This window comes from Salvelinus fontinalis, unplaced genomic scaffold (genome assembly GCF_029448725.1).
Source record: "Salvelinus fontinalis isolate EN_2023a unplaced genomic scaffold, ASM2944872v1 scaffold_2074, whole genome shotgun sequence".
Taxonomy (NCBI): Eukaryota; Metazoa; Chordata; class Actinopteri; order Salmoniformes; family Salmonidae; genus Salvelinus; species Salvelinus fontinalis.
In genome coordinates, this window is record NW_026602283.1 from 1 (window position 1) to 21,316 (window position 21,316).

Here is a 21,316-nt window from a genome sequence, read left to right on the forward strand (position 1 = left end):
ATGGTTAGTGTTGTTGTATAACTGTATATTAAATTCAGTCACCCCACCATGGCTAGTGTTGGTGTATAACTATATTAAATTCAGTCACCCCACCATGGTTAGTGTTGTTGTATAACTGTATATAAAATTCAGTTACCCCACCATGGTTAGTGTTGGTGTGTAACTGTTAAATTCAGTCACCCCACCATGGTTAGTGTTGTTGTATAACTGTATATTAAATTCAGTCACCCCACCATGGTTAGTGTTGTATAACTGTATATTGAATTCAGTCACCCCACCATGGTTGGTTTTGGTGTATAACTGTATATTGAATTCAGTCACCCCACCCTGGTTAGTGTTGGTGTATAACTGTATATTAAATTCAGTCACCCCACCATGGTTAGTGTTGGTGTGTAACGGTTTGACTTCATGTCTTGAAAAGGTTTTAATTTCATCACTACAGAATAATACCATAAAATACAGTTTTCCAGGGAGTTCTAGAAACCAGTTGAAGGAAAACTCCATCCAAAAACCATATTTTGGTATTTGTTTCATTAGTCCATTGTAACATAGTCCCAAAATGTTTTGCTTGTCAATAATCAAGTTGTCACGATATGTAACTTTCAAAATACAGAAATCCCCATATGATGCATTTTGCAAATACCAAAAGACCGTTTTGGGTGGAATTTTCCTTTAATGAAAGCATGCATCAGTCAGGTGAAAGGTTATTTGGCATCATGTCCAATGTCAGACTAAAACCCTTTTAATGCCACAGAAAATACCAACCATCTGAGTGATAAAATACATTTTATAACAATAATCTTATTTTTAATATACATTGTCGCTTACACTAATAGTCTTAATTCCTGATCAAATTGCCAAAACACTTAATGGCAAAGATTATAGGACAGTTGCATTCTGCTGCACTATCCCAGTTCACCACTAGAGACATACAGGTATTCTATCCAGTGGTGTTCTGCTGCACTATCATAGTTCACCACTAGAGACATACAGGTATTCTATCCAGGTGTGTTCTGCTGCACTATCCCAGTTCACCACTAGAGACATACAGGTATTCTATCCAGTGGTGTTCTGCTGCACTATCCCAGTTCACCACTAGAGACATACAGGTATTCTATCCAGTGGTGTTCTGCTGCACTATCCCAGTTCACCACTAGAGACATACAGGTATTCTATCCAGTGGTGTTCTGCTGCACTATCCCAGTTCACCACTAGAGACATACAGGTATTCTATCCAGTGGTGTTCTGCTGCACTATCCCAGTTCACCACTAGAGACATACAGGTATTCTATCCAGTGGTGTTCTGCTGCATTATCCCAGTTCACCACTAGAAACATACAGGTATTGTATCCTACTAACTAGAAGAGGATAGATGTAGAAAAAGGGTGCGCTGATTTTTTTATTTAACCTTTAACTAGGCAAAAGAACAAATTCGTATTTACAATGATGGCTACCAAAAGGCGTCCTGCGGGGACGGAGCCTGGGATTCAAAATAAATACAGTACATAAAGAGAGAGCTAAGAGAACATAGCAAGGCAGCAACACAACACATCATAGTAGCAACAATACATGGTAGCAGCACAAAACATGGTACAAACATTAGTGGCCACAGACGACAGCACAAAAGGCAAGAAGGTGGAGACAATACATCACACAAAAATGGCACAATGAGGTTTGAGACGGATGGGAAACGGGACTATCATTCGCTGGAAAATGTGTTGCATTCAATTAACTAGGTCGACCAGACCCAGCTGCTATAGAGAGCAGTGAGTAATGGCATCTTGTTGGGCACCAACTCCGCCACGGATCGTTGGACAAATCCTTGGGAAAATGTTTTGACATCAACACTGAAAACAAGATCTGTGGTAAATTCAGGCGTTAACCTTTTTCTGAGATCAGCTAACGTTCACACAATTGAAGCATTTGTACTGAAATTAAAAGCCCCTGCTATAATGGTCAAGTTAACGGATCTCAGAAAATGTAGAATCTCCTAAAAGCCAATTTATGCTTGCAGGAAAATATGACAGGTGTGACGCAGACCAGTACTAAACGGCACGCAAACTGTACAGGACGGCTTTTTTCTCCTGTTATTCACCAAAATTCGAATATAAAGTTCCAGGTAAGGCTCAATCTGTGTCCGGGAAACTAGCCTCAAGCGCAAACGCTCATATTTTGTAGTGAGCCCAAATTCTCTACCCCTGTGCTTCACGGCCAACAGATGGGGTTAAAAAAAACGATTGTTTCCACCAGAGGTATGGTTGAAAGAACCAGAGGTAACTCATTTGGGGGGTTTTCGGGACTACAAACTGGCACATTAATGTCCATGATACCACCCGTTAGATATACCGGAATTTACTTGGATGAATGCTCTATTTAGCCACCATCTTTAGCGGTTTTGATATCAGTGTAAACCAAGCCTGTTCCATATATTAGCTTTAAAATTGTCCCACCGTATCGTTAAAGTACACTCCATGACGAAACATGCATCTCACAATAAATTCCTCCCAAAAACACAACAGCTTAAAATATTTCAGTCAACTTTCTATAGCCAGTGAACAAAGTCAACCCCCATAACATGTGCATGTTTAAAACCACCTAGAATAACTACATAATGATATGAAGGAAATGTCACATTGTTCAGTATTGATTTCAGACCACATGGTTCATTCAAAATGGCCAAATTCACCAAGTCTGATTTACTACCACCAAGAAAGAGAAATACAACGAGCATTAATTTGTAGATTTATTTATACAACAAAACAGTCACACTGTTGAATTGACTTGGCCTGGTTTTCCCCAGTTCCAACAAGACGTCCCACTTCCTAGCTGACCAAACAGGAGTGCAAGAGGGCTTGTCAGTGTAGGAGAGCTAGAGGGAAAATAGTGAGATGACTTGGGTCAGTGTGATGATCCAAGAGGAACATTCAACAGTACATTAACAACATCTTCCTAATATTGATCTGCCCCCCTTTTCCATTATAATACATATACAGTCTTGGCCAAAAGTTGAGAAAGGCAATACAAAGGATTTACGTTCCTTTGGATGGGGTATGGTAGGTGCCAGGTGGACCGGTTTAGCTCAAATGAAACACTTCTGGGTTTGTCAAGAGCAACAGTCTCTTATGTGTATCAACACTGGTCCACCACCCAAAGGACATACAGCTAACTTTTTTTTTTTATATATAATTTTTATCCCCTTTTCTCCCCAATTTCCGTGGTATCCAATCGCTAGTAATTACTATCTTGTCTCATCGCTACAACTCCCGTACGGGCTCGGGAGAGACGAAGGTCGAAAGCCGTGCGTCCTCCGAAGCACAACCCAACCTAGCCGCACTGCTTCTTTAACACAGCTCGCCTCCAACCCGGAAGCCAGCCGCACCAATGTGTCGGAGGAAACACCGTGCACCTGGCCCCCTTGGTTAGCGCACTGCGCCCAGCCCGCCACAGGAGTCGCTGGAGCGCGATGAGACAAGGGAATCCCTACCGGCCAAACCCTCCCTAACCCGGACGACGCTATGCCAATTGTGCGTCGCCCCACGGACCTCCCGGTCGCGGCCGGCTGCGACAGAGCCTGGGGCGAACCCAGAGACTCGTGGCGCAGTTAGCACTGCGATGCAGTGCCCTAGACCACTGCTCCACCCGGGAGGCCCACATCCAGCTAACTTGACTCCAATGCCGACCCACAGTTGTGTCACGGGCCAACAGCCCTGTGGAACGCTTTGACACCTTGTAGACAACTGAGGCTGTTCTGAGGGCAAACTCAATATTAGGAAGGTTTACTGTCCTCTATACTCAGTGTATTATAATACTGGAACCGTAAGTCATTCCCACTACACACCTTCCCGCTCCACCAGCACAGCAACACTTCAGCAGCCAACAAGCTCTAAAAAGACAGAACAGTTTTAAAACCAAATAATCCCAATCTTAGATTACTAGACTCCATTCAGAGCATTCTGAAACCAGATCAGGATTTTAGTTCAGTCATTGCGGCCATCTAGCCAGTGGTCCAGGGTCTGGGGTCAAGCCCCCACCCAGACACCCCCCCTCCAGGCAGGCAGCCCACCTTACCCCTGCCCCAGCACAGAGAGCAGGCTTGTCAGTGTCTGCCCAACCCACAGGAGGGCCGATGGGAGGCCAGACCTTTATCCAGCCCAGAGCACAGGACAGGATTGCCACCAAACTGGGCTGTTAGGGTTAATGCTTCATCATTTACAACATTCCAGAATGCTTAATGTGGAGCATTACAATGCTGTCAAAAGTCACACACCTTTCCAAACACGGCAGACACTCGGACCTCAACCAGGGGGGCAGAAACCTAGAGGGAGAAAGTAGGAAAGCATGAAGTGACCTTGTAGTCAGACATGAGATCAGTCTATAGCAGTGTATTCTAATCCTGGGGACCCAAAACTGTCAACAAGTGTCCCCCCCCCAGAACTAGGCTTGGGTGGTATACCAGGGTATTTGGAAAACAGGGTTTCACCAATAACATTATTTCTATGAAGTTTATATTGATAGCTACTTATGTATTTTACAGTAGGTCCAGTCACATGGTGTTTGTTTACAAGAATGAGACCAGAGCATTGTGAGTCCCTCACTGTTGACCAGGTGATCTAATTACAGGACAGAATTCACAACTCAACGTGTGAAGTGTTAATATGCTGGGACAGCACTGCCAGTGAAAACCTGAATACCACCTGTCAGGAATTTTGTTAATAAATAGTTAACAAATTCTAGCTTTAGATAAAACTATAACTAATTGAACTCTGCATGCCTGGTGAAAAAAGGTGTGTTGTGGGTCATAAAACAAGTAGAAAAGGTCGTTAAACTATGGTTGAACTGACCCAACTTGGCCCTGAGGTGTTTAGATAAACTTTTTAGGTCTTCCATTATCTTGAATGGTCTGCTAAAGTGGTAATCAATTATAGTGAGCCTTCAGGATAAATGATTATATGGTGTTTCATGTGCCCTGTGAAGTTGGAATGAACTTTTGAACCGGTTTTCAATTTGTGAGACTTAATTCTGTAACCTATGACGTCATATCTTGTATATAAACCTGTGTTTATGATTAAATGGCAGCTTGCTCCGAGAATAAACCCAATTATCTAATTTAAATAAGACTGTATCCTGTCTATTTTATGTTAATAATTATCTTACAAATTCTTATAAATAGACAGATTGAATTTAATTAATGAGTACATTATAGGAATTATTTAATTCCACTAACACACCCTACACCTGATTACACTCAAACCCTTGATTGAATTTGGTGAATAATGCTGCGTTTACACAGGCAGACCAATTCAGATTTCCACTAATTGGTGTTTATCACACCAGATCTTTACTGATCGGATTACTCAAGACTAATTAGTGAAAGATACGAATTGAGCTGTGTCTAAACAAAGCCTTACATCTAGGTCCCCAGAACCAGGATTGTGAAACATTGCTCTAGAGTATAGATCAGTTCAGTAACCAATCAGTCAGCTTAACATCAGACTGGGGCGGTAACAGGAAATCATCACTTCTACATTATAAAGGACAGAAGTAAATGGCAACAGATCAAAGTTGATCCTACACACCTTGAGGTAGTGCAGCAACAGTTCTCCAGTGGCCAGGCTGGAACAGTTAGGACCTGGAAGGAACAGATACCAAATTAAACATTATGCAGAAGTACATTAGGTACTGCAGACTATATGCAGAGCATTCTGAGACGAGATCAGACCATGGTTCAGTCATTGTAGCCATCCAGCCAGTAGTCCAAGGTCTGGCTACAAGCTCCCCACCCAGACACCCTCCCTCCAGGCAGGCAGACCACCTTACCCCTGCCCCCTCTACAAAAGCAGGCTTGTCAGTGTCTGCCCAACCCACAGGAGGACCGATGGGAAACCTGCGTTGATGCCAGCCAAAGAGCACCGGACAGAAGCCAACCAACTGTGAAGGAACTTTCATCATAAAGCATTCCAGAATGTTCAGTATGGTGGGTGTGCGCTGTAGTTAAGAGTTAATGGGAATTGTAGTTCCCTCAGTGATGTTAATGAATAGGTAGAAGGTAGGTGGAGTTGGTACCAAGTGCAAGAGGTGAAAGGTCAGTGAATGAAGATGCTGTAAAAACACAATCATACACACCTTCCTGAAGACTGCAGACCCACAAGGACATCAACTGGGGGAGGAGAGTTGAGGGATAATTAAGTGATATTGTAAGAACTAGTGGTCAGACATTAGATCAGTCTACAGCACAGCATTATCTAATCCTGGGGACCCACCACTCCTCTGGGTCCTCAGGACCAGACCTCACTGCTAGAGTATAGATCAGTTCACTAACCAATCAGTCAGCTTAACATCAGACTGGGGCGGTAACATGAAATCATCACTTCTACATTATAAAGGACAGAAGTAAAGTCAATCATACACACCTTGTGGTAGTTCAGTAACAGGCATCTTCTAGTGACCAGTCTGGTACCACCACCAGGACCATCAGGACCTGAAGGAGAAGAGTCCAAATAAACATGCTGAACAGCACTACATTAAAGACTGCTTTATTGTCTGATAGATCAGAGGGGTAACCAATCAGCTGGGGAGGTAACAACTGATCCTAGACCAGCACTACCACCCTGAGAGACTAAATATGGGAAAGTGCTGACAAGGGCCCTGTACTACATCAGGACACTAGTTATTTGGAAGTCAGTATTCTAACTTCAATCCTGCTTAAACTATATTGATGGTACTGCATGGAAATATAAATTAACTGACTACATCCTGAGTGGCCCATCCACCCCAGTCACTTGTGCTGCTACTAGCATTTCATGAATGATTCTGCATCTACTTCTTGATATTAAATCAAATGGCAGCCATTTTGGATCGACAATGCAAAGCCAAATGCTATTTTGTGAGTCTCTGGTCCCATCAGACAGTTGGTAACCCCAATCAGCTGTCCCCTTGTTGCCCTGGCAACGCCAGTGGGTCCACCTTTGCAGGTTCTGTCGTCGACGCAGGGCGTAAGACACGTGCGGGTGTCATCACTAGGAGCCAGAGTCACCACGACTACCAAACATCAACCGTTCAGAGTTAACACTAGACTGGTTATAGACTAAGGAAGAGGCTCTGGTTAAGATACAATGACTAGAGATTCATTACCCATGACAATTACCGAACGTACTCATTAACCAAAACTCACCAGTCTAGTTGGCATCACGGCTCCTTGTTCAGCCACAAACACAAGAACCTACGAAGACATATGCTTCAGGTTAAAGTCTGGATGGGGACCAGATACCAGGCAGGCACACGGAGGGGTTAGACATGACATATGTAGCCTTTATGACAGGTTACGTAGCCCTCTGCTGAAGTCAGCTATTCCTTTTCTCAACAGGAGTTCAGACGAACGAGATTCCAAAGAGAATATTCATCATGTTCAGCAGAAGGACGGGATCCCTCAAACATGTTATATACATTTAGACAGGATCCATCCTTACCTGCATAGCTTAGAGCAGCCCAGAACAGCCATCTTGTGTCAGGACAGTCAACTGTAAGACAAAATGGAGGACGTGAAACTAGGCTGCAACAAGACAGTCAAGCGATGGTTCTTTACCCTGCAGGGTGTCAGGTAATTTATCATCAACAGGAAGTCAGACAAACGAGATTCCAAAAGGTTTATCATGTGGTTGCAGAGAACGATTGTTATTCTGGGAAAGACATCCCTTTCTAGTGCACTACTTCTGACTAGGGCCCATAAAGCTCTGGTAAAATGTAGTGTACTATAGAGGGCACTATTTAGGACAGTTTCAGAACCACAACTTACCAGTATGTTGGCGTCCACGCTGCAATTCCACTGACCACAGCACTCAAACCCTGAAGAATGAAAGATAAACATTTTATTAGTGTGATGATTGAGGAATTGATGACTAACTGCTGCATTAGCTACAGTCACTCAGTAGTTCATGTCGTTTCACATCGGTTCAAAGTGAGCTAAGTTCTTCATCATTGGGACTGTAGCATGTCCCGGTAGCCATCTCGTACAGTTGGCCAGCCAAAAGGGGACCATGCCTGCATCCAAAAAGTCACACCCTATTCCCTTTATAGTGCATGGGTCCTGGTCTACGGTCGTGCACTATAAAGGGAAGTGGGGTACTAGTGTCTTAACATTTCACTAACCTGGATTTTCACAAAGCGCATCAGTCTCGTGGTCTGGAATCAGGTATTCTATAGAAGGAATCACAAAATAAATGTTAGGTTTTGCCTGGCTTCTATGAGAAGATAGAAAGTTCTTAAATAGAGCCCATCAGAATAAACAGTAGCTTCACAAAATAATCAGACATATGCTTGTCAATGGATCATCATATAAAGCCCGGAGGTAGTGACCATATAGAAATGGTGCCATTAGAACTGTCCTGAACACCAGTGAATAAACTCAAATGGAACTCACCAGCACACATTCCTATTCCAGAATGGAACTCCAAGTGGAGAATCTGTTCAGATGCCTTTAAGTCAGGAAGTCGTGTCACAAGTAATGCAGACCTGAGCAAAGAACACATCCATGTTATTGACTTACTAGTCTGTATATTACTACAAGAGGCTTTGGAACACAGGACAAGGAGGCCATCAGATCAAAGTTAGCATCACCAAAAATCAGATATATGCTTGTCATTGAGGATCATCATTTACAGCCAGTCACGTGTGAGTCAGTTACCACCTGAAAGTCCACCCCACCCCAAAGGGTGCACTTCCCTATTTAGTTGAAAATCCATGACAGTTTTCCAAGTGCACACAAAGATACTTGGGGATTTAGGGCACAGGACCTTTACCTTTAAGGCGAAGGGCTGACAAGCTGAACACATCTAATGTTCCTGGTGGTAAGTCAATGCACTCACGTGTCAGTCTTCTTGACTTCCCTGGCATCTGTCCTGCATTTCTGTTGATCAGGGGGAAGATAGGGAGGTCCCTTCATGAACAGGCAATACGCAGGCATTTAGAACACGACATTGATATCGTCGCTAATGGAAGCGTATTTCCAATACAGTGAACTACTTCTGACCAGATCAACGTTATTAGTAGTACACTATTGAGAATAGGGTGTCATTAACGCAGCAACGACAGTCGAGTCAGGGGCCAACTGCTACTCAGAATCTGGTAAAGAAGTTGCTTCTTCAAAGACTGATTCGGTAAGAGAGAGTTCATTTTATCATCACCGTAGCAGAGACCTAACGTTGGGTTTATAACGACTGATGGTCCGGTCACACCTAAATGGCAAGCTAGCATACTAGCTAACATGGCACGTGGTTAGCTAGTTGCTAAGTAAAACCACCACGTAAGCAGGCATTTAAGTAATATGTTGCTTACCAGAGCAGCACATTCGAGTCGTCGGCATCTTGAAAGGAGAAAATAATATAAAGTCAACACTAATTTCAGTTACAACCCCGGTAGCTAGCCAACCATTAAATAACGTAGGTTCTCATGTGACCTAGCTAGATGCGGACACGTGTTCTGCGAACGCAGCATTTCGAAACACGTTTTTTTTTTATTCTAATACATTTGCAAGTCTCTCATCAGAAATACTAAAGTACAATCAGGTATTCAGAACAGGTCTGTGAAAATTCTCATCATCGAAAGACGTTGCAATGCTAACAGCCAGATATCGGCCTGAACATGAAATAAACAAATCAGAACAAAACATGTTTGATACTAGAAGTCCATAATTTGTCTAGGGTAAATTCTAAAGATCAGTGGAGGAGTTGAAACAAAAGGATGGCTTTAGATTGAATGCTAAGTTACCGGTAGGTGCTTTCGCCGCATTCCGCTCAGTGTTGCCAACTAATTTCCAGAGGAAGTTGATTTGTTGCTAATAGACGTTATGATGTCATTGCGTGATGCCGTCAATACATAATAACGTAAAACTGCGTAACGTCATTACGTAGACTCTAATTGAACACTTATTCTGTCATTGTTATATAGTGAAGTGTTCTGGACTGATGTAAAACTATATCTTGTCCTCATTTTGCATACAACCATTGAAATCTAAGTTTGACATTATTTTTCTACACTGATTCCACAATTGAATGTGAATATGTCATAAATCTCTTTATTTTATTTGGAACATTTTTCATACACAAATCAAAATGTATGAAGAAAAAGGCCCTTTTCTTAATTTTTTTATCTGATTTGTAAAACTATTTAGAGTCTTTGAAACGTATACAAAACAAAATGTCAAAAAAAATTCTTCGCTATATGCCTGTATTTTAATTGATATAATGTGGATGAGTTTTATTTTATTTTTTTATCATTTCTTTGTGGAATCCCTCTGACTGTTATGTTTATGTTTTGCATGTTACTGTTAATAAAAATAAAAAAAGTGAAAAAATATATATAAATATCACATGAAAAAAATAACATATAAAAATTATCTCGGCGAAAAATATGATTTGACATTTGTTAGTTTAGATTTGTTTGTTTATTATCATATACTTTTATTTGTAAAAGTAATATAAACACAACACATTTTATATTATCACATTTTTATTTTTAAACACAACACATTGAATTATTGAACAATTACACATTATTGAACAATTACATTTTATTTATAACTAGTAAACCTACACATTCTGAACAATCCTAGTTTTAAGCAGTGTATTGGTAGTTAGTTAACATGCTACCTAACTGATCAACAATTATAGGTACAGGCAAATAACAAGGTATATATGCTATCTTATTGAATAAGCAACTTAACTCAAATAATGATGTATGTGCTAGGCATCTCTCTCCAGCTCTCTCCAGGTTGTTGTGCTGCTTGGCTGGCTAGCTGCTCGATGGTTTCCTTCAGATATTGCCACTGTTTTCGCACCCACTGCAGTACACACTGCCACCATCAGCTGTGTGTCTCCGCCAGTTCCAGAAAGCCCACTCCTTGCCTACGTACTGTAAATATGATGAGTCATAGATTGGCAAGGAAATCCTCTTCACTGTCCAACTGCATTGTCACGGAGCTGGAACCAGCAGTAGAGGATGGAGTGGCTTTAAAGCTGTATGCTGCTGTGGTGCCAAACTGCTGCAGAACTTCACTTGGTAGTTTATGCTGGTAACAGGTTTCACCAGCCAGCTTCAGTCCATACCGCACCAGGAGTATGGAGTTGAGAGTGTGCAGTGACATTCTATTTCTTAACTTTGACTTGACCACACTCATTTGACTGAACAGCCGTTCAACCTCCGCATTTGAGTGTGGCAAGGAGAGGGCAGCGAGTGCAGCTTTGCACAGTTCTTCAAATGGATTTGACCCGGAAGAGTCCGTGTAGTTATTGAGTTCACTCCAAAACTCGACTGTATTTTCAGTTGAGTCCCACCTAAACAGCTGGATGTTTCTCCATTGGGAAACAATTTTATCAATTGTTTGGGGCTGGTACCCCAGTAGCTCAGCTACTTTAATAATTTCAGTGGTGCCTTTGTTGTGCTTTAGCGTTTCCTTAACACTGAACAAGGCCATGTTGTTTCGCAAGGCTTCAAGGTTGTCTGGGAGCCTTGCTTGCAGCTCCTTGCTTAAAGCAACAATGTAGTTGATGCACTGTCTCCGAAATACCTTTTTGTCCTCTGGCGCAAGACTGAGTTGGTACATGGTGATGGACTGAGATGTCCATCAATGGCATCATTCAGGACATCCATTTTTGCCATAGGGTTGACTACTCTGCTGCAAATTGATGTTAAGAGGTGTACCAGATTGTCCAAAAGCTTGACAGGATCTGTTTGCTCTCCCTCAAATTACTTCACTGCAACTTGATTTCAAGAATGTCAGGTAGACATAGTTGGTCTTGTCCATGTACATGGTGTGGAGAACATCCACCATGTAGCAACGCTCACTGGCCTTGGTCAACTCAAAGTGGAGTTTCAGTTCTTCCCACTGGCTCAATATACGAGTTACCGCAGACTCAATCGATAGCCAACGTGTGGCACACACTTTGGTGACCTGCAGGGGTTTCTGGACACAATTAATGGTGGCATACACTGCTTTGTACGCCTCGCGCCATTTTGGGGAAATGGAAAACCAGTTGTAGGTTTCCCTGATTAAGTACTCAACACTCCTAGGGATGGTTTCTTTGGATGCTGCAGAGACAGCCAATTGTAAAGAATGGCACACATCACGGATGAGTACCAAATTGGGCAATGCACATTCTACCTTTAAAATCATGTGCACCCCGTTGTGTACCCCAGTCATCACAGACGCATTATTAGTGCCAATACTGTGAAGATTCTCTTTTTTAAGGTTGCCCTTCTCAAGAAACTCAACTACCGCCTTTGCTATTGATCTGCCATCGCCACCCTCCCAGACAACCAGCCTGAGAAATGTGGACACAACGGTTCTTTTTTAAGCACTGAAATACCGAATCACCACACCCAGGTATTTCGAGACACTGACATCAGTGGACTCATCCAAAAGGAGACTGAACTTCTCATCCCCCACATCTGATGTTACCCTTTTGAGAAAATAAGGAGCCAGTATTCCCCTAATCATTTCTGTGTAACTTGGTGCAGTGCATTTGGAAGTTTGTTGCTGCCACAGAATCTGAAAAGGCAACTTTGCAAGCCATACCTAAATGGTCGCATGCTAGCAGCGAACAATGCTCTGCAGTGGCCATTGCCATAGTAGCTTTTGCAGTTATCCACTTTTTTAACCAACTGTGGTAATGTAGACTGCGTTGTGGGGTTGTACGGTTTTGATTTATTTATATGCTTTGCTGTAGCATAATGTTTTTTGATGTCATACATTTTTGCAAGCATATCTGATTTGCAGTACGCACAGTATGCCCAACAATCATCCCCAATTACTGGCTTCAGCCACCCTTTAAATCCAGGTACTCCCACTCTTTTCTGTACTTCTGGCTGTACAATTTTGATTGAGACATGTTGATTGTTGTAAGTTCTGTTCAAGATCTCGTCGAACACATACTACTGCTGCTGCAGTCAGCCAACAATGATTTGCAATTTGCTGAAATTGCTGCTGGCGTCACTCACAATGCACTTTTGCAGCCAGGCACGTGTGTTGTGACAGAGAAAATCGGTTTTGTGTCATTTAGAGGGAAAATATGTGCGTTTTAGCGTTTGAGTAATTTTTCAAAAGTTGCCACAAGTTCCAAATACATTTTTAAAATTAGCTACATTTGTTTTTAGGTGCTGTTTGGAAAAAAAGTTGCTAAATATAGCAACAAAATTGCTAAGTTGGCATCACTGCCTGAGGGTGTCTAGACCGTTGTCTGTCTGTCTGTCTGTCTGTCTGTCTCTCTCTCTTCTTCTATGGTATAATGGCATTCGCAACAACTAAATGTGCATTCCGCCACCTACTGTGTGGGTGGATAAGGATCCCCAAAAATAACATATGGGTAAAAATAAATCAAATATCACACAAACTACCAAAAAAGAAATGAACTAAACAAAATCAACCTGCTTTTCTGTAAAAACCTCATTCTAATCAGGTCCAACACAGCCTCAGAATCCTCCTGTGAGGGCAGGACATTTCCTGGTGACAAAAGTCTTGTAGTGCTTCTGCTGTGAAGTCTTGGAGCCCCAAAAACCTCTCGGCTGCAGCAGATATTGATACAAAGGACGTGAAGTATTTGTAGTTAATCAATATCAAAGGTGGTAGCTCCGCTCACCGGTGAAGTGGAGCAGAGCATGCTGGGCAATCTCCAGCTCAGAGAAGATCAGCTGGAAGAACACTCCACCATGGTTAGTGTTGGTGTGTAACTGTTAAATTCAGTCACCCCACCATGGTTGGTGTTGGTGTATAACTGTTAAATTCAGTCACCCCACCATGGTTAGTGTTGGTGTATAACTGTTAAATTCAGTCACCCCACCATGGTTAGTGTTGGTGTATAACTGTTAAATTCAGTCACCCCACCATGGTTAGTGTTGGTGTGTAACTGTTAAATTCAGTAATCCCACCATGGTTAGTGTTGGTGTGTAACTGTTAAATTCAGTAATCCCACCATGGTTAGTGTTGGTGTGTAACTGTTAAATTCAGTCACCCCACCATAGTTAGTGTTGGTGTGTAACTGTTACATTCAGTCACCCCACCATGGTTAGTGTTGGTATGTAACTGTTAAATTCAGTCACCCCACCATGGTTAGTGTTGGTGTGTAACTATTAAATTCAGTCACCCCACCATGGTTAGTGTTGTTGTATAACTGTATATTAAATTCAGTCACCCCACCATCGTTAGTGTTGGTGTGTAACTGTTAAATTCAGTCACCTCACCATGGTTAGTGTTGGTGTGTAACTATTAAATTCAGTCACCCCACCATGGTTAGTGTTGGTGTGTAAATGTATATTAAAATCAGTCACCCCACCATGGTTATTGTTGGTGTGTAACTGTTAAATTCAGTCACCCCACCATGGTTAGTGTTGTTGTATAACTGTATATAAAATTCAGTTACCCCACCATGGTTAGTGTTGGTGTGTAACTGTTAAATTCAGTCACCCCACCATGGTTAGTGTTGGTGTGTAACTGTATATTAAATTCAGTCACCCCACCATGGTTAGTGTTGTTGTATAACTGTATATTAAATTCAGTCACCCCACCATGGTTAGTGTTGGTGTATAACTGTTAAATTCAGTCACCCCACCATGGTTAGTGTTGGTGTATAACTGTTAAATTCAGTCACCCCACCATGGTTAGTGTTGGTGTGTAACTGTTAAATTCAGTAATCCCACCATGGTTAGTGTTGGTGTGTAACTGTTAAATTCAGTAATCCCACCATGGTTAGTGTTGGTGTGTAACTATTAAATTCAGTCATCCCACCATGGTTAGTGTTGGTGTGTAACTGTATATTAAATTCAGTCACCCCACCATGGTTAGTGTTGGTGTGTAACTGTTAAATTCAGTAATCCCACCATGGTTAGTGTTGGTGTGTAACTGTTAAATTCAGTAATCCCACCATGGTTAGTGTTGGTGTGTAACTATTAAATTCAGTCACCCCACCATGGTTAGTGTTGGTGTATAACTGTTAAATTCAGTCACCCCACCATGGTTAGTGTTGGTGTATAACTGTTAAATTCAGTCACCCCACCATGGTTAGTGTTGGTGTGTAACTGTTAAATTCAGTCACCCCACCATGGTTAGTGTTGGTATGTAACTGTTAAAATCAGTCACCCCACCATGGTTAGTGTTGGTGTGTAACTATTAAATTCAGTCACCCCACCATGGTTAGTGTTGTTGTATAACTGTATATTAAATTCAGTCACCCCACCATGGTTAGTTTTGGTGTATAACTGTATATTAAATTCAGTCACCCCACCCTGGTTAGTGTTGGTGTATAACTGTATATTAAATTCAGTCACCCCACCATGGTTAGTGTTGGTGTGTAACTGTTAAATTCAGTCACCCCACCATGGTTAGTGTTGGTGTATAACTGTATATAAAATTCAGTTACCCCACCATGGTTAGTGTTGGTGTGTAACTGTTAAATTCAGTCACCCCACCATGGTTAGTGTTGGTGTGTAACTGTATATTAAATTCAGTCACCCCACCATGGTTAGTGTTGTTGTATAACTGTATATTAAATTCAGTCACCCCACCATGGTTAGTGTTGGTGTGTAAATGTATATTAAATTCAGTCACCCCACCATGGTTAGTGTTGTTGTATAACTCTCTATATTAAATTCAGTCACCCCACCATGGTTTGTTTTGGTGTATAACTGTATATTAAATTCAGTCACCCCACCCTGGTTAGTGTTGGTGTATAACTGTATATTAAATTCAGTCACCCCACCATGGTTAGTGTTGGTGTGTAACTGTTAAATTCAGTCACCTCACCATGGTTAGTGTTGGTGTGTAACTATTAAATTCAGTCACCCCACCATGGTTAGTGTTGGTGTGTAAATGTATATTAAAATCAGTCACCCCACCATGGTTATTGTTGGTGTGTAACTGTTAAATTCAGTCACCCCACCATGGTTAGTGTTGTTGTATAACTGTATATAAAATTCAGTTACCCCACCATGGTTAGTGTTGGTGTGTAACTGTTAAATTCAGTCACCCCACCATGGTTAGTGTTGGTGTGTAACTGTATATTAAATTCAGTCACCCCACCATGGTTAGTGTTGTTGTATAACTGTATATTAAATTCAGTCACCCCACCATGGTTAGTGTTGGTGTGTAACTGTATATTAAATTCCGTCACCCCACCATGGTTAGTGTTGTTGTATAACTGTATATTAAATTCAGTCACCCCACCATGGTTAGTGTTGGTGTGTAACTGTATATTAAATTCAGTCACCCCACCATGGTTAGTGTTGTTGTATAACTGTATATTAAATTCAGTCACACCACGATGGTTAGTTTTGGTGTATAACTGTATATTAAATTCAGTCACCCCACCATGGTTAGTGTTGGTGTGTAAATGTATATTAAATTCAGTCACCCCACCATGGTTAGTTTTGGTGTATAACTGTATATTAAATTCAGTCACCCCACCATGGTTAGTGTTGGTGTGTAACTGTTAAATTCAGTCACCCCACCATGGTTAGTGTTGGTGTGTAACTATTAAATTCAGTCACCCCACCATGGTTAGTGTTGGTGTGTAAATGCATATTAAATTCAGTCACCCCACCATGGTGTCACGGTTCATGAATCCACTGCCTCTCTCTCTCTCTCTCTCTCTCTCTCTCCTGTGTTTGTGTGGGCGTGGTTTCCAATCTTGGCCTGATTGTCTGCGCCAGCTGGAATTAATTATCTTCCCCTTTATATGTTCTGTAACCTGTGTTTCTTGTTGTCAGATCGTTGTTTCTTCCCTGAGGTTGTGTCGTGTGTCAGTGCTCTTTCTCTCGCAGCCCTTGTGGGGATTATCTGCTGTGCTCCTTCCTACCCAGCCGGACTCACTCCCTTGGATTTCTCAGCACGCTATCATCAGAGGATGTGCCCTAGGCCCTGGGTTGGATTCTGTCTGAGTATATTCTGTCTGTCCTGTTGATGCTGTAAACTATTTCATTAAACCATCGTTGCTTGCATCTTGCATCCGCCTCTGTATTGTGACAGAACGATCTGACCACATCATGGATGCAGCGAGTTCAACGAGTCTGACCGAATTCATTTCCCGCAGTATCACGAGAATGGACCAACAAGAGGAGAACATCTCTAGCACAGGTCGGGCAGTACAAGCCATTGCGACGCAGGTATCCCAGCTGACCCAACAATTACAACATCTGGGGGGTCTCGCTGCGCCACCTACACCGGCAGTTCAACACGCCCCGCCAGAGCCGGATTCCCAGCTAGAGCCACGGCTACCGACACCAGAGGGTTATTCAGGTGATCCTGACTATTGCAGAGCTTTTCTGACGAGATGTTCCATGCATTTCTCGTTGCAGCCACGGACCTTCAACCGTGAACAGTCTAAGGTAGCATTCGTACTCACACTGCTATCAGGCAAAGCGGCCCTTTGGGGATCGGCGGTGTGGGCGAACCAGGACCCATGCTGCACCTCCTTCCAGACACTCTCCGAGGAGATGAGAAGGGTCTTCGATCGGGCTGTGGCGGGTAGGGAGGCGGCCAGACTACTCGCTGACCTTCGCCAAGGAGACCGTTCAGTATCGGAATACTCCATTCAATTCCGCACTCTGGCCGCAGAATGTCAGTGGAACGAGGAGGCGCAGTGGGACATGTTCCTGCATGGGCTGGAGGACCGGATCCAGAAGGAGATTTATGTTCTGGACCTTCCCAGGAGTTTAAATGGACTAGTGGAACTAGCATTGAGGGTCGACGCTCGTCTGAGTCGTATTGGCCGCCGAGCATACCCTAACAGACAGTATAACGACACGGAGGGTTGGCATGCCAGCAGCGGGAACACGGCCAGTTCAGCCTCCGCTCACGAACCCATGCAGGTGGGGAGAGCTCGTCTCTCCCGGGAGGAGAGGGAGAGGCGGAGATCCCAAGGACTTTGTCTCTACTGTGGTAGAGCGGGCCACTTTATCCACTCCTGTCCGGTAAAAGATCAGGCCCGGTAGTAAGTATAAGGCTACTATCGGGTGGTGTCATCACAGAGAAGACCTCATCATCTACTCTCCTCCCGGTAAGACTAAGATGGGCCACCCACACGCACGACACCCAAGCTTTACTGGACTCAGGAGCAGAGGGTAATTTCATGGACTTCAAGCTCGCTCACAAGCTCCAGATTCCTATCACCTCACTCACGCACAAGATATCCGTCAACGCTCTCAATGGTCAAGAACTCCCCAACATTTCTCACACCACTGAACCTATCACACTCATCACTTCTGGCAATCACACTGAGACACTATCATTTCTACTCATGGACTCACCCCTTGCACCATTAGTTCTCGGCCACCCTTGGCTCACCCAACACAACCCCAGAGTTGACTGGGGTCATAACTCTATATCTATGTGGAGTAACAAGTGTCTTGAGTCCTGTTTAGTGTCTGCTTGTTCATCTGTGTCTGATTCTGTGTTTCTAGAGGAGGCAGTAGATTTGTCTAACGTGCCCGTGGAATACCTCGACCTGAAGGAGGTGTTCAGCAAGTCCCGTGCTGCTTCTCTTCCTCTGCATCGTCCCTATGACTGTGCAATAGAATTATTGCCAGGTGAGTCTCCGCCTAAAGGCAAGTTATATTCACTCTCTGTTCCTGAGAGAGAGGCTATGGAGAGATACATCTCTGATTCTCTGGCATCTGGATTCATTCGTCCTTCCTCTTCTCCAGCGGGGGCGGGGTTCTTCTTTGTGGGGAAGAAGGACGGATCTCTGCGTCCTTGCATTGATTACCGTGGGTTGAATAACATCACAGTGAAGAATACCTATCCCTTACCGTTGATGTCCTCAGCCTTTGAGAGGTTACAGGGAGCATCCGTGTTCACTAAGTTGGATTTACGTAATGCTTATCATTTGGTTCGCATAAGGAGGGGGGACGAATGGAAGACCGCGTTTAACACCCCCAGAGGGCACTTCGAGTATTTGGTCATGCCTTTTGGGTTATCCAACTCCCCAGCGGTTTTCCAGGCACTCGTCAATGACGTGCTGAGAGATATGATTGATCAGTTCATATATGTTTACCTGGATGACATACTGATTTTTTCTTCTTCTCTCCAGGAACACGTTCAGCACGTCAGACGAGTGCTTCAGAGGTTGTTGGAGAATGGACTTTTTGTCAAGGCGGAAAAATGCATTTTCCATGCACAATCCGTTCCATTCCTAGGTTACATCGTCTCGACTGAAGGTATTCGCATGGATCCTGACAAGGTTAAGGCTGTGGTGGATTGGCCAAGCCCAGATTCCCGTAAGGCCCTACAGAGGTTTCTGGGATTCGCCAATTTCTACAGGCGTTTCGTTCGCAACTTTAGCCAGATAGTCGCTTCTCTTACCGCCTTAACATCCCCCAGAGTGACGTTCAGGTGGTCCGATGCAGCCGAGGCTGCATTCACCAAACTCAAGAGCCGCTTTGTTTCGGCTCCCATCCTCATAGCTCCCGATCCCTCGCGTCAGTTCGTGGTGGAGGTGGACGCTTCAGAGGTGGGGGTAGGTGCGGTACTTTCCCAACGTTCCTCTTCTGACGACAAGATGCACCCTTGCGCGTTCCTTTCCCATCGGTTATCACCTGCGGAACGCAACTACGACATTGGCAACAGAGAGTTGTTGGCAGTGAAGTTAGCATTGGAGGAGTGGCGCCATTGGTTAGAGGGTTCGGGGGTACCTTTTATAGTTTGGACCGATCACAAAAATTTGGAATATATTAAAACCGCCAAGCGACTCAACTCCAGGCAGGCGCGGTGGGCACTCTTTTTCGGACGTTTTGACTTCTCTCTCTCGTATCGCCCGGGTTCCAAGAATGTCAAACCCGATTCCCTTTCTCGTATTTTTGACCATTCCGAACGACCATCCACTCCCGAGTGCATCCTACCCAGGACCCTAGTGGTCTCCACACTTATATGGGAGGTTGAATCGAGGGTCAGAACGGCCTTAGAAGGGGTAACGCCTCCGCCCGGTTGTCCGCCTAATCGGTTGTTTGTGCCGGAGGGGTGTCGGTCCGATGTTATTCGGTGGGGGCATTGCTCCAACGTAGCGTGTCATCCAGGAGTCAGCCGTACTAGCTTTTTAGTGAAGCAACGCTTTTGGTGGCCGCTGATGGCTCGTGACATTCACAGTTTTGTCTTGGCTTGCTCGGTTTGTGCCACTGGGAAGAGTTCTAATCGACCCCCAGATGGGTTACTCCAACCGCTGTCGGTCCCTTCGAGACCCTGGTCCCACATCGCGCTAGATTTTGTTACCGGTCTCCCGCCCTCCCAGGGCAAGACGGTTGTTTTGACCGTGGTGGACCGGTTCTCGAAGGCGGCTCATTTTATTCCCTTGCCTAAATTACCATCTGCCAAGGAAACAGCGGTAACGGTCGTGGATCATGTCTTTCGCTTACATGGCCTGCCGATGGACGTAGTTTCTGACCGGGGGCCCCAATTTGTGTCCAAGTTTTGGCAGGAGTTTTGTAGGTTACTGGGAGCAAGTGTAAGTCTTTCTTCAGGGTTTCATCCCCAGAGCAACGGTCAAACGGAGAGGGCCAACCAAGATTTGGAGAGAGTGTTGCGATGTTTGGTTTCTAAGAACCCCTCTTCCTGGAGTCAACAACTCTCTATGGTTGAGTACGCTCACAATTCGTTGCCAGTGGCAGCCACGGGTCTCTCTCCGTTTGAGTGTAGTTTAGGTTACCAGCCACCTATCTTTCCCAGTACTGAGTCCGAGGTCACTGTTCCCTCCGCTCACGCTTTCATCCAGAGGTGCCGTCACGTATGGAGCAGAGCCCGTGAGACTCTCCTCCGGGTGGGGGCGCGCACCAAGGCTAAGGCCGATCGCCACCGGTCGAAGCCTCCGGTATACGTCGTTGGACAAAGAGTCTGGCTTTCCACGAAGAACATTCCACTCCGATCCGTTTCTAACAAGCTTGCCCCCAAATTTATCGGGCCGTTCAAGGTCACCAGGATCATTAGTCCGGTGGCGGTCCGGCTCAAGCTTCCTCCGGCGTATAGGAGAATTCATCCTACCTTCCATGTGTCCAAGATAAAACCGGTGTTTCAGGCACGCATTAACCCGCCGGTCCCGGTTCCCCCGCCGCCACGACTTGTTGATGGGGAGACCACCTTTTCTGTCAATCGGATTTTGAACTCGAGAAGGAGGGGACGCGGATTCCAGTACCTGGTAGACTGGGAGGGTTACGGTCCGGAGGAGAGAAGTTGGGTACCCGCTAGGGACATTCTGGATCACTCCCTTATCGATGATTTCAATCGACAGGTAAATTTGTCTGGGAACGCCAAGAGGCGTTCCTAGGGGGGGGGTAGTGCGTTCTGTTG

At 44.1% G+C, this 21,316-nt stretch overlaps 1 long non-coding RNA gene, 4 other non-coding genes and 1 pseudogene across 8 annotated transcripts; all 6 read right to left on the reverse strand.

Moving 5' to 3' along the window:
* Positions 1-409: 409 nt before the first annotated feature.
* LOC129850487 (uncharacterized) lies at positions 410-13,748 on the reverse strand. Of its 4 annotated transcripts, XR_008758801.1 has the most exons (14): positions 9,763-12,881; positions 9,331-9,358; positions 8,862-8,902; positions 8,417-8,508; positions 8,146-8,193; positions 7,793-7,842; positions 7,467-7,517; positions 7,172-7,219; positions 6,411-6,478; positions 6,124-6,157; positions 5,577-5,629; positions 4,268-4,315; positions 3,839-3,883; positions 410-2,869 (listed from the first exon to the last, which is right to left on the reverse strand). It is a non-coding gene; the product is annotated as an uncharacterized LOC129850487 (long non-coding RNA). The 4 variants fall into 4 exon arrangements; XR_008758802.1 differs by having other exon boundaries at positions 3,839-4,315; positions 9,763-13,748; XR_008758803.1 differs by having other exon boundaries at positions 410-4,315; positions 8,796-8,902; positions 9,763-13,733.
* LOC129850490 (small nucleolar RNA SNORD31) lies at positions 5,457-5,526 on the reverse strand. The gene has a single exon (XR_008758806.1). It is a non-coding gene; the product is annotated as a small nucleolar RNA SNORD31 (small nucleolar RNA).
* Positions 6,301-6,375, reverse strand: LOC129850491 (small nucleolar RNA SNORD31; annotated as a pseudogene).
* LOC129850492 (small nucleolar RNA SNORD22) lies at positions 6,896-7,022 on the reverse strand. Its single transcript, XR_008758807.1, has one exon. It is a non-coding gene; the product is annotated as a small nucleolar RNA SNORD22 (small nucleolar RNA).
* LOC129850489 (small nucleolar RNA SNORD30) lies at positions 7,336-7,407 on the reverse strand. The gene has a single exon (XR_008758805.1). It is a non-coding gene; the product is annotated as a small nucleolar RNA SNORD30 (small nucleolar RNA).
* On the reverse strand, positions 7,917-7,980 carry LOC129850488 (small nucleolar RNA SNORD29). Its single transcript, XR_008758804.1, has one exon. It is a non-coding gene; the product is annotated as a small nucleolar RNA SNORD29 (small nucleolar RNA).
* Positions 13,749-21,316: the final 7,568 nt, after the last annotated feature.